Source organism: Amblyomma americanum, chromosome 1 (assembly GCF_052857255.1).
Source record: "Amblyomma americanum isolate KBUSLIRL-KWMA chromosome 1, ASM5285725v1, whole genome shotgun sequence".
Taxonomy (NCBI): domain Eukaryota; kingdom Metazoa; phylum Arthropoda; class Arachnida; order Ixodida; family Ixodidae; genus Amblyomma; species Amblyomma americanum.
Genome location: NC_135497.1, coordinates 457,642,097 through 457,655,837, shown reverse-complemented (window position 1 = coordinate 457,655,837; position 13,741 = coordinate 457,642,097). Strand labels below are relative to the sequence as shown.

At 44.1% G+C, this 13,741-nt stretch overlaps 1 long non-coding RNA gene across 1 annotated transcript; it reads left to right on the top strand.

Annotated features, from left to right (window-relative positions):
• Positions 1-294: 294 nt before the first annotated feature.
• On the top strand, positions 295-9,991 carry LOC144116016 (uncharacterized). The gene is made up of 3 exons (XR_013311679.1): positions 295-384; positions 4,133-8,532; positions 9,582-9,991. It is a non-coding gene; the product is annotated as an uncharacterized LOC144116016 (long non-coding RNA).
• The last annotated feature ends 3,750 nt before the right edge of the window (positions 9,992-13,741 follow it).

Here is a 13,741-nt window from a genome sequence, read left to right as displayed (position 1 = left end):
ATAATTAACTTCTACTGTGTGGAGTGCTTAGTTATATTTTTAATTTTTTCATTTCAGAATTTTGCACCTGGAAAGATGGAGAAGAAAGCAGAACTTGCTGTCATTTCATAGCTTCAACAGGAAGGAAAGAAAGCGCATGAAGCGTTTTCAAACGCTACCTGCATTGCCACCGTTCCGGCACGCACAAAGAGCTTCCTATAGAACAGCGCCAAAGGCAGAAAAAGGGGCAAGGAAGCTGCAGAATTGGCAAGCATTGCTTTGCAACTCTAGAGGTTACGGAGAAAGACAGCAAAGTATATGTACTGTTTCAAAAGAAACACTACGGACACTTCAATGAAGTCTGCCACCAGAGGCTGTCCCAGGATGAGGCCAGAGTGCTTGCAGGTTAGCCACTCCTCTTGTACAAAGCGTTTGTGCATGCAGTGTTCACTGTACCAGAATGTAAAAACATTTAGAGGCTACACTCTATCAACCCTTCATATGGTGTGAGACAAAAGTGCATTACTAGAAATTTAGGGAAATAATTTGTTCATTGAACTGAAGAGTGATCATTACAATGAATTTTCATTCTCCTGCAATGCACTCATGGCACAAAAGAGGTGGTACGACACATGAAAACACCTATTGTAAAGTGGGAAAAGGTATGTCCCACAAAACGAGGGGGCAGAATAAGTTATAGTAGGATACAACTTAAGAACCAAGTGACCAATGCCCCTCAAAGGAAGCCTTCTAGGCAGTGGTGTCGACCAATTCTTATGATGTCACGTTAATCCTAAGGAGTAGCATTGCAGGATGGTGGCAGATGAACGGGGATTAGTTGCGGCTTAACTGCTGGGTCATGAAAATCAGCTGATACCATTGAATGGAGGGTCTTCTTTGAGGGCCATGCGCCACTTTGTTCTTGAGCTGTATCTGACTATAGTGCAATACACTTGAGCTTGCTTGGTCGCATGGAAGGGTGAAAAACAATTGATCCACAATGGCACATTGCAGGCGCATTGCGCGTACGAACTTCATGCTGTTTAGTTTAGAGATGCTTTGTGGAAGTGGTCCAGTCTTTCGAATTTAACATGATTAGGAATGCCGTCTAGAACTGAACCACTGCAGTGTCTGTTTTCTTTTGTAGCGATAGCTACATTACGGTAGCATTTCGAGCCTTTAGCGTGGTGGTGGCACGTGACCATGGCCACCGCAACATGGCCACGTGGTTCGTCACGTGACCAGCCACATGGTGCAGAGCAGGCGAAACCGAGCTGCAACATTTGTGCGCATGCGCCATGTCAAGTGGGACGAAGGTGAAGATGAAACGCCCAGCAAAACGGAGCGGCGAAAGACTGACTTTGCAATTCGACTAAGCGAGTTCCACTCGGCCAGCTGTAGCTATCGCGTCACACCAGGTTTAACCAGAGCTAAACCACCGCCAATTTTTTTCTGCTGGTTTCATTGACTATCCTAGGTTTGTCTCTCAGACGGCTGACATTAAACTTCAGCCACAAGAATTTGGCTTGAGCTCCATGAAATGCGTCTTGAATGACAATTGCAGCATCAAGAGCCAAATAAAAAATTAAATGCTAGCCCCCATTTTGGCCGCCTGTCGAAAGCGTAGGCATTTTGTTCTGTTAAGAGCAACAACGCTACCAGGCTAACGGTTGTATAAGGGGCATGTTTTTTCTCACAAGACAGGTTCGTCTGCAGTGAACTTTCATTAATTCGGACTATTTCACTGTGTTGTCACTTCATTACTAATGCTCGCAGGAATGTCAGTAAGCTTTACAGCAGCCCATCCCATTGTCATTTTCCCTACCATCGCCAACTGGTTGAGCATGCATTTAGAGATCCTGCAGCTTCCTTTGGTGTTGGCTTTGCACAATCTAATGTCTCCGTGAGAACCAAAGTGGAGGGTGCTCGAAAACCACTGCCCAAATCATTCAGTGCCTTGCTTTTAATCGTCTAGAAAGCTGAAGAACAGTTCTAAGGTCTCCTCAGTTATCGGATCCCCCTTAACTATGAACAATGAAAACCTGTTAGGTCACTAGGTGAATGCAATACCAAAAAAAATTACTAAGGGCGCTTAAACTACTTACATGAGTGTGAAAGCATTTTTATTTCAGTTCCTTTTCATTTCAAATTTTTCTCTTTCTATTTACACACCTACTCATTAGCATACATTTGTAAGGTAACGCATAAACTTGGTTCACCTCTGCTCGCCCAGACGCAACATGGTTTTGTGGCCTGTGGGTTCCCCGCTCGCTTTGCAATCTGGAAGTCCTGGGCTCAATTCCCTGCACCTTCGAAATTTTATTTTTATTTGATGTCACAGAGACATCATCTGGGATTTTTGGGATCACTGCTGGTTAACGCCGCTGCAGAGTTTCGTTGCATTAAAAATGTATGCCTGGAACAGAGTCAATGCTAATCGTAATAATTCCTCACTGACGCCCACACTTTCAAACATAAAACAGAGTAGTGTGCATCCAGTTACGAAATCCACTCACAAACAGGGTCCCGACATTCCTGTTGACATGCGGAATATAACAAAAATGTTCTTGGAAGCCCGGATCAAGATTGTGTCGCTTCCAAAAAATGCCAGCTGGAAACATCACTCGTCAGAAATGAGCACGAAGTTTAACTGCTGATATTGCTTTCACCATGACACAAAAGAAAAATAATACATTTATAGTTCAGTGCAGTGTTCATATGAGGAATTTCCGGTCCTAGAGTGGCAATGGCCATCTCACGAGCTATACACAAATTGTAAAGTTGTGCAGGTGGGAGACACCAGTGTCCGCTGTTGCCACATAAATAGTTAAAGATTATGGTATCAGTTAAAGGTTTAGTTTTTTCATGTATTACTTTGCGTGACCATAACTGCATTTCTATCCTCTCCAAATTTTGTACTACGTGCAGAAAATTTTTGTTTCGTGAACCCATGTTAATAAGCCGTTTAGAGTACTCATAACAGGCTGCATTAAAGCAGTAGAGATACCAAATTTTAGCTGTACGTTCAGTCTTTGCAACGATGCACAGCACATGAGAAGATATTGACAACCATGTGAATTGTGCCAACAAGCGACAATAACTGAATGTTTTTCTCTTATGCCGTTACGGTTTCAACAGCTGAACGGTGGCTGTGACGTCACAGATGATTTGATGGTCACTGCTTTCGTCGTTTTAATTCGCAGCATTTGTTATGCAAGCCTAACCCGCTGAAGTGGTTCAGTGGTTTGAATGCTACTGAGCCGGAATACCCGGGTTCGAACGCGGCCGCAACAGCTGCGTTTCGATGGAGGCGAAATGCAAGAGGTGCCCATGTGCTGCACATTGTCAGTGCCCAAAGATTCCAAGATGGTTGGAATTATTGCGGAGCCCTCCACTACGGCTTTCCCTTGCTTCGTTCACTCCCACGTTCCTGCCTTCCCTCATGGCACGTTCAGGTGCCCACAGTGCCATTTCCATTCCTCAAAAACCACTAAACACAAGCCTGGACAAGAGTTCAAATCACAAAAAAAAGAACAAGCAGATTATATTGCAGTTTATGCGTAACTTGCACACCCTTAAATAGTCTCTTACTTAGCAGCAGTCATTCGGTTGCTGAAGCCGAAACAGCTTGAGAAAAATATTCACTTAGAAATTATTCAGGATTTTACATTGCGCCTCATGCACAGTATTGTGCTCCAGTCCAAAGAAACAAAGAACGCATTCAGAAATTTGGTTTGTCTACTCCTTTAAAGGTGCAGTCAGGTCAATTGGTGCACTTTCTGAATATGTAGAATGAAACGGGACTGAATGAGAACCAGATGTCCTTCTTCTTTTCTTGTCCACATTTTCAGAGCTTTTATATCCTGCATTTATAACAGGCTGTATATAACTTTCCTGTTTTGCATTCTATGCATGTTTAAACACTCAAGCACATAAAATGAATACCATCTGGCTGTGAAACAAGCATTTTGTCGTGTGCTGTGCAGTGCCACAAAAGTGAAATTAAAGTTATGATGTAATTTGTGTCATCTGTAAAAAAGGAACAAGGCTGAAGACAAAGGAATCTGACAAGAAGTATCTGTCACTTTATTACATGGCAGTAAGCAAATGTACCAGAGATGCTAACAGGTTTTTTTTTCTGTACAATTTTCAGGTCGGTTAGCAGAAGGAGTGCCCGCAAAAACCGTTGTGCACAACATCCGAGCAGGCACAAGTAGATCAAGCCCACGGATGCAACTTGTGACCACTAAGGACCTCCGCAACATTGCAGATAAGTTTAGGATTGGCAAAGAAGAGCAGAGAGATCCAGACGATTTTAAAAGTGTTGACTTATGGGTCGAAGAAATGAGGGCGGAAAACGAGTCACCACTGTTGTATTACATGAAGAAGGGTGACCCCAACAGTCATGATGGTGACTTTGAGCTAGCGTTAATGACATTCCCACAACGAGAGTTACTTTCTAAATTGGGGACAGAGAAACTGTGCATTGACTCCACCCATGGCACAAATAAGTACAAATTTCAACTGACAACCCTGCTCACAATTTCTGAAGACGGATCTGGTATCCCGTGTGCCTATGTGATTTCAAAAAGGGTGAACATGGGCACCATGGTGAGGTTTTTCGAGGCCATCAAAGAAAAAACAAACACAGTACAGTGTCAGGCATTTATGTCTGATGATGCCCCTGTTTATGGCAATGCATGGGAGCAGGTGATGGGTACCCTGAAGAGTCGACTGCTTTGCAGCTGGCACGTGCTGCACAACTGGGGCGCGCGCCTGAATACGGTCACAAACAAGGACTGCAGGGATACAATAAGGGACATGCTACACACTCTGATGAAGTGCACAGATGAGACAGAGTTTCAACAGTTGCTCCCTGCGTTTCTTAGCATTTATTCCAAAGAGCAGCAGCTTAATCGCCTTGCTCCAAAGGAGCTGGAAGAGCTGGATGGCTTCATCAGATATTTTGAAAAAACATACGCAAAGAGGGCATGTCAGTGGGCTTACTGCTATCGGCAGTACATTGGATTAACAACAAATAATCACTTGGAGTCAATGCACAAGACACTGAAGTACTCTCACTTTGGTGGCAAGATAAATGGGCGACTGGATAATCAAGTACTTTTTTATTTGACGTCTGACAAGCTTTACAACAGGGCTATTGCACTTATGAAAGGAGGAGCAGACCACCGCAAATCTGCCCTATTTGGGAGGCATAAAGTGGGGATTGAGCTTTGTAAGACCAGTACTGAGAGAGTGGGAGATGGCCAGTGGCATGTAAAGTCACAAAGCTTGGTGAACTTCAAGCACACAGTGCAAAGGACTAGCAAATCATGCAGTGGCTGTGAGCTTCATTGCAAGCAGTGTGAGGCTTGCCACAACATGTTCACATGCACATGTGTTGACCATGCAATGCATGCGCACATGTGCAAGCACATACATGCTGTTGCTTTAATGGAGCTGCAGTTGCGCAAGTTGCAGAGCAGCCAGGCCACCTGTTCCAATTGTCCTTCCAAAGATGGCATCCAAGACTATGCTATCGATGATGCAGGCTCCTTAATGGCCAGTGCTCAACATATTATGCAGAGCACTCAGCAAGGCTCCACACTAAAAATATCACCAGAAAGAACTAATGTGCTGAAATTGAAAGCTGGGTCTACCTTCCAAATGCTGATTAACCAGCTTCCAGAGAAAACTGCCGAGGAGCAAAAGATGATAGACGAAGACCTGACAAAGTTTGATGCAAAGCATAGCCTTGCAACCGCAAAGCAGCCAACAGAAAAAAAACCACGGCTGGTGCCTGCAAATAAGAACGTTGAAAAGCAGCCGCGGTATGGAGCACTGAAATATGGCAAAATCAAGCCTGCATTGGGCCGTCCTCCCACTATGCTGCAGCAGGAAACAGTAAAACGGCAGCTTCTCTCTCATGGACTGGACGAAGAAGTCTTGATTATTCATACCGGAAATGACCACGATTACTGTAAAGTAAAAAAGTAAAATAATGCTTCCTTGCGGATTGAACTTTGTCCAAAGCTGAGAAATGTGCAGTTTATCCCTGTGTAGCAAAATGTTCATGGAGTGCATTGACTGAAAACAGTAAATAGCAAGCATAAATAAGGGAAGTCATAGATAGTGCATCTGTTATAACATAAGAGGCATCTCGAACTTAATTTGTGCTGTTGCTTGTGTAACATACAAGTGCAACCATTATGAAAGGGAACACGCAAGCATGCCCCAAAGCGAGCCAGTGCTTTACCCAACATGTCTTAAAAAAACAAGTATGTCATGCTTTTCAGTTGTCTTCCATGAAAAGCGGAACAGCAGTGCTCACTGAATTGATAAATTGGAATAACTGTTCTTGACCACATGTTCCTTTTTGTACTGCCTGCACTTGTACATAGATGTGGTATGGTGTGCAGCCATGTGGCAGTGGCTTGGATGGTGTGTGCGTTAGAGCGCGAGAGGCACCTCCAACCTTGTCACGTGTGCTGCTGGTAAGTATGTGTGCATGGAGCGTACATAGATGTGTGGTATGGTGTGCAGCCACGTGGCGGTGGCTTGGATGGTGTGTGCGTTAGAGCGCGAGAGGCACCTCCAACCTTGTCACGTGTGCTGCTGGTAAGTATGTGTGCATGGAGTGTACATAGATGTGTGGTATGGTGTGCAGCCACGTGGCGGTGGCTTGGATGGTGTGTGAGAGAGAGGCACCTCCAACCTTGTCACGTGTGCTGCTGGTAAGTGTGTGCATGGAGTGTACATAGATGTGTGCTATGGTGTGCAGCCACGTGGCGGTGGCTTGGATGGTGTGTGCGTTAGAGCGCGAGAGGCACCTCCAACCTTGTCACGTGTGCTGCTGGTAAGTGTGTGCATGGAGTGTACATAGATGTGTAACATAGTGTACAGCGGTGTGGCAGTGGCTTGGATGGTGTGTGTGTTGAAGAGCATGAGAGGCATCTCCAACAGTGCCACAGGTGGAGCTGACATAAAGTATATAGCAAGCTCTCAATGCAAGCCCAGTTAAATTCTAGAATATGTTGAAGTGAGAAAACAGTCTTTTGGTTGCATATATATGCAGTCTAAGGAAGCATGTGCAAATTAAACTCAGCTGTCACTTTTCTGTTAACCAGAACTTTCACAATACACATTGTTGCAATACTTCTGCCCAGGTATAACATGCCATTAAGGTCAAAAAGCACAGGACAGCAGATGTGTTAGCTCAAAACAGCGATGAAACATGCTCACAAGCTGTTGACGATTTGGACAGCACAAAGGGAACTAAGATTTAAAAAAAAACTGGCTGAAAATGTCCATGAGACATGCTCACAAGCTGCCGATGATGACTCAGACACCAGAGATGCCGTTACTGAGGGAGCACCAGTGATGTGTATAGCTGTTCTCAAAGAGTCTGAATTTTATTTTCGCAGCATGACTGCACTGAACACTTTCCAAGGAAAGTGCAGCAAATGAAGTGTTAGCATGTTTCATCACTGTTTTCAGCTCACAAGCTGTTGATGATTTGGACAGCACAAAGGGAACTAAGATTAAAAAAAACTGGCTGAAAATGTCCATTAGACATGCTCACAAGCTGCCGATGATGACTCGGACACCAGAGATGCCATTACTGAGGGAGCACCAGTGATGTGTATGGCTGTTCTCAAAGAGTCTGAATTTTATTTTCGCAGCATGACTGCACTGAACAATTTCCAAGGAAAGTGCAGCAAATGCCATATTGTTGTTTTGATGGACCAGTTGCTGTGGCATAGGCAAGCTTACAGTAAAGACTTAGCCTAAGTGCATATGAATGCATTGCTGGTAATGTACTGAAGTATTTGCCTAACTCTTTCCTAACTGTATGTTTCATTCTCACTTGGTAAAAACTATTTAAGCAAAAGGTTTGTGCAATGCCAGACAGTATTTGGGTGGAACTTATAAAATTCTAATGTAGCAGGCCAAAGCGGGCTGTTTGTATAAAGTGCAGTCAGGTAACGGAAGAACCCTGGTGCCCTGAATTATGGTGAGCCTACCTTGTCATTCAAGTGGCAATATCAATGATCCTGAGTACAACTCCATTTAATGCTACGGGCTTGCAGGTTGCTGACTTGAGCCATGCTAACATCTGGGGCAATGTACAGCTGCAGAGCTGCGGGTTCAGGTTGAGGGAAGCCAGCACCTCCACTAACTATAAGGAGGCATTCTAATCCTAGGCATTGTTGATACAGTCCAGCAATACATAGTCCTTGTCATGCTTGCATTGCAGGAAGCTTGCTGTATCTTTGTGTGCAGAGCAGAATAGGCTGCAAAACGTTTTTATAGAGAACTAAATTTTTACACCAGACTAGCCATCCAAATTTTAGGCTGAACCACACTGGTCATAGGGACAGGTGCTCACTTGTCCTTGACTAGAGAAAATGTAGCTTTTTCACAAGTTGTGTGCTTGCCTTGCTTGTGTTTGTTTTTTGCAGATTTGATGAGGGAAAATATTTAATGCAGAAAGTAGCACCTGAATGTGCTGGCTGTTTGTAGACCCTGCCAACTGAAGATGGCAGATTTCAGGTGAGGATTATTTTGTGAGGTAGTTGCTGGGCTGCTTTGACAAAGTTCTTCAGCATAGCAAGCTCAAAACACAGCAGGGAAGAGGAGTGCCATTTGCTAATTTTCTTGAAGCCCGCATGGTCATAACAAGGGAACTGATATCCCATGTCAAGCAGCACCAGTAAGGGTACACTACAGGCCTCAAGTAATTCCTTTCTAGTCATTCTTTCTTCCCGACATTTTCCTCCTAGGAATGGAGAACTCATCCCGCTATGGCACCTCAGTGGCTCTGGCGTCTTTAGACTGCTTACCCCAGGGTTTGATCCTGGCCGTGGCGGCTGTATTTCAGTGGAGGAAAAATACAAGAATGCCAATATGTTGTGCAAAGTCAGCGCACGTTAAAAAGCCCCAGGGGGTGCAAATTAATCCGGAGACCTCCATTATGGTGTCCCTCATAGCCCATGTGTCGCTCTCAAATATAAACCCCACAGTTTAAAAATAAGATATTTCAGGCCCCTCATTCCCCACTCAGAATCTGCATGTGTGAGTAAATTTTCTCTGGTGCTGCTCAACAGAGAACCTCTTGACAATTAGCAAGCATTTCTCATCTTTAGGCAATTAGTGCACTCTGTTGCTTGTTCATACCTGCCTTGCATTCACTATCATTTTTGTTTGCATGTGGTGCACTTCAGGAAAAGCAGTATCAAGTGGCACTCCATGCTGCATACATACCTCTTTGTCATGTCGTGATGTCACAGTGAACTGCCCTTTTAGAGGACAGTTGAGAATATGCAGTTATCGTGGAGCACATAACTACCATTCATCTTATTTAACAAAGACAATACTGCTGCAGCAGACAAACAGTATTACTCATTTTTCGGAACATTGCTGGTGCAATGTGTCACACGGACTTATATTGCCGTGGTAGAACTAGTTGAGAATGGCCTTCCCTCACAATAGTAAAGCACTTCATAAATGAATGTGCTTGGCAGTCATAGGTATGGTGCTGTGGCAAAGTTGCTAGGAATTTGTTCCACTCATGCAGATACTTATTTCTATTTTTGTTTCAGGCTTTCGTACACCATATTTACTTACATAATGGATGCACTTGCATAATAAATGCCTTGCCTACTTCAGTCGCCAAAATTTGGGGAAGTTTAATTGACCACACCAAGTTTTACAGCATGTAATAAATGCACCAAAATTACCATTCAAATTTTTTCCCACAGACTGCATCCATTATGCAAGTAACTGTGGTATTAGGTTACAGAATGAAGCACTGTCAACCGTAATATGTGGCCGCAAAACTGCCTGGAGCCACGTGAAGAGGAAGGCTCCCAAGGCTCATCACACCACATTTTCTCCAGTATCCAGACATGGCACCCGTTTCATCCTGCACCTCACATTCACCTCGGGATATTGATAACCTGTCAGCTAGATAACGAATGTTGCAAATAAAATGTAACAGAAAGCTGCGGTTGTATGTATCAGGGGTTTTCCTTGACTTGTGGCAGTCAACCTGGACAAGTTGTCGTAATGCAAGGCAGCCCAGTATGCACGAAATGTGAATTGCAACACCTTCACATATCATTTCTTAGGGTTCATCGTTTTCCACAATTGGGTGCAACTCATCCTTCCACAGTCCTCGCATAAAGTGCTCCTTTTCCTTTCTTGGCTGCCAAAATTTCTTTTCCTAGGCATTTTGGCAATTTTCAATTGCATTTCTCCACGAATGTTAATTTTACATATGATCTATTTTTAATAAGCTTCAAGATACTACGCTTGATTTAAACATTTGCAGTCATAGATACGCTGCCATTGTGTGATCACTGTACAAAAACATTGATTCTAATGGATGTTTACGATGCCCTATAAGCCCATCTGTGGCTTTAGAAAGCTACCCTTCCTAGTACAGACATTAAATACAACTTGCACATAGCAAAAACTAATCTGTGTGTGTAACGTTGAAATTCAATAGATTCCATTAGACGCCGCTTCGATCCCAGCTGCGGTGATTTAATTTTGATGGTGGCAAAATGCTAAAGGTCCGTGTGCTGTGCGAAACCACTGGTGGTCGACATTACCGGAGCCCTCGACTACGACGCCCCTCGTAGCCTGATTCGCTTTGGGGCGTTAAACCTCATAAACCAAACAACCAACTTGTCTATTAATTGCAATACCCACATCACATGGGCATAACTGACAAGGTGTTCAATGCATGTTCATTAACAGCATTTTTGCTGCAACTTCCAGTTATTGTCCGAACACAATAATGATGGGAATACTTGAAGATTAGAAAAGTTTCTTTCATTTGAACAAAACGTGCCTGTAGGGTCAAAGCCTTTGTCAATATTGTTCACGTGTAGTAGTATCTCACATCTTTTGCAGAAAATAGTTTCTCGCTAGTTCAATCTAAATGGTCACAATCAGCCTGTGGTGTCAGTATAAGGTGATGTCAAAATAAGGACTGTTACATTAATTAGGTTTTTTTTGAAATTAATCATGAAATATAGTACAAAATGCATGAGCTTGTTACTTGTAGCAAACGTGAAGATGGCATACGCATGAATGTCGCGAAGCTGGTCCCTGCAGTGCCGCATGAAAACCGATAAAATTTAATCACGAATGGTACATGTGTTAAATGCTGATCAATTAAGGCTAAAAATAAATCACAGACCATCAATGTGACTCATGCGGCACAGTATGCGTCAGCATTATGTTCCTGCCAGACGGAGCGCAGCAGCTGCTGACAGGTTCAGACTACGAATGGGTCCCATCAATCACCACGTGACACGCCCACTCCACTCACCTAATGAAATCCAGCTATCTGTGACACATCCACTCTCCCCACCCCTCGACTGTGATTGTCAACCGCTTGCCAACCATCTCCACCTACCCTCTCTTCTCTTTCCACTCTCTCCACTTTGCCCCCTGAGGCTTCAGACGGATGGATGGACGAATTATTCCAACATGGGGGTTCTGATGCTGACGCATTACAATGATATTTTTGAATCACAGCTACAGTTTGTTACATGCCAAGTAGAAAAGTACACGCTACACCATGCATCACAAGGAAGTACATTTGGCGCCTAAATTGAAATGTGCAGTGTAGCGAGCAGTTAGCACCAGGTGCTGTACACAGACACGAGCGCGAAATGGACAATGTTTATTACCTTATTAAGGCCTTTTTTGTGCAGCAGTTGCATGTGCACTCCCCCTGTACAGAGTGTGAAGACTGCTTTTGAAGCTAAGGTTGATCACATTGCAACGAATAAAGACAGCACAAACACGAGAACCGAACACACAGCACTGACTCAACTCTTCGATGGTCAGTGCTATGCGTCAGCAGCATGCCTCCTGACTTGCCTTACTAACGCTGAACACTAGTTAATTTCAGCACTACCTTCCCTCTTTTCCCCTTTCCTCTAGTCACGAAATTCACAGCAAAAACGACTCCAGATTCTTTTCCTCCTTACTCTGCTTGATTACAACTAAACCCTAAGATGCGCGACCATTTTTTGAGTCTTCTAAATTAGGCTGGCAAGTATGACCATGCCAGCACAACTCCATCTAACGTCTGGTCTTCTGGTTATGTTGATGTTTGCTGCATTCACCAAAAATAAAATCAGATTTACAAATTTTTCCGAGCACTCGATTCAAACTCGTGATATAAACATAGAGAAGGGCTCCGTGATTACTGTTAGAAAGTGAATAGCAATGTTGTCTGGCTTTGGTGCACTGCGCTCAAAAACTTGGCACAGGTTGCTTGTAAAAACGGCCAGGATGATGACACTTCCATTTCACCTTTTGGCCTATTATAGCCTATAAAAGCTTCATCCTCAGCAAAAGCAGCCCCTTTTCATTAGAATGACGTAACCTATCATCGCTATGACCCAACTCTAATGTGTCCTCCTTGGTATCCCGTGAAGTCTGGCCGCACTGAGCTGCTCTAACGCAGTAAGCATAGCGCGGAAAGAACGCAGGACGAAGAGGAAACAGGACAAGAATAGTGCTTGTCCCCTCTCGTTCTTCCCGTGCTATGCTCACTGTGTTACAATGAATTACCAACCTGCCCAAGCCTATTCCATTCTGAGCTACTCTGCTTTGTTATTACCAACTTTCTTTACATTGAACAAAAAGATGCAGGACACGAAGAATCACTCGCAGCTGAAGTCTGACAAAATGCGACACTTGTACATAGCATCAGAGTATGCATGGTCTGGGCACCTGTCTATCACCTACTTGATACACCAGTTCTGTCCCCACTCATAAACACCCAAACACTTGCTTCAGTCTCTTTAGCAATGAAGGCAAACACACTGGCTTACACAAACATCGAAATTACTTGCTATTACATCTTAACAAAAGTGTTCAGTGTCACATTGTTACTATGCTATATTAATTTATACATGCCACCACATCATCTTTGGCAGACAATAAAAATCTCGCTTTTCAACAGTATGTGGGCAGTTACTGATTGCACAAACCAAATATGACTGTATACCAACAGAACGTGAACTCACAGGATTACCTTAGAACTCCTACGTCGATGAAAGCGTGCAGTGAACATGGAAACACTTTTCACTTTTTCAGATGCGCCACTCAGCGTGTGCACACGCGTTCAGTACACTCTGCCTGCGCCATGAAGGAAGACGGGTCACTCGGCCCCAAGAGCAGAAGTACGCATTGCCAGTGCATTCCAGAATACTCAATTCCAATAGCTACTATACGAGACGTAAGCACGGTTTTCGATAATCCAGCGTTCGCACTGTGCAGCTTTATTTCTTCGCTCTGTCCCAAGCATTGGGACCGCTGAGGTGGTTGCAAGCTACAGTCGGGTAAGCCTTGCGATTGTTCTGCCGACAATTGCTTCACTCTGCGATCTGGCAGATCAATGCAATTTCGCACACAAGCACCCACAACAGTCGTCAATCGGTACTGTCGCCATTTGGTGTCCAGATCAGTGCCTTGGACTGTTAGAGGGCGGGCTAGAAAAGACATGCTGCAACGTTCTCCAACCCTTGCTCCATGAGATAGTCACGGCGATGACGTATCACAGCCTACACACTGCATCGTGATGATTATAACAAGAGCTATATGTACAGATCTTTTCCGCAATGAGCTTGAAACACCCAGATCTGGGACGCCAATACTGGACGGCACGCGCTTGCATCCTGTTCACTCACCTTTAGGGGCGCATGGGAGGTAAACACGCATTCTACGGGCGGTC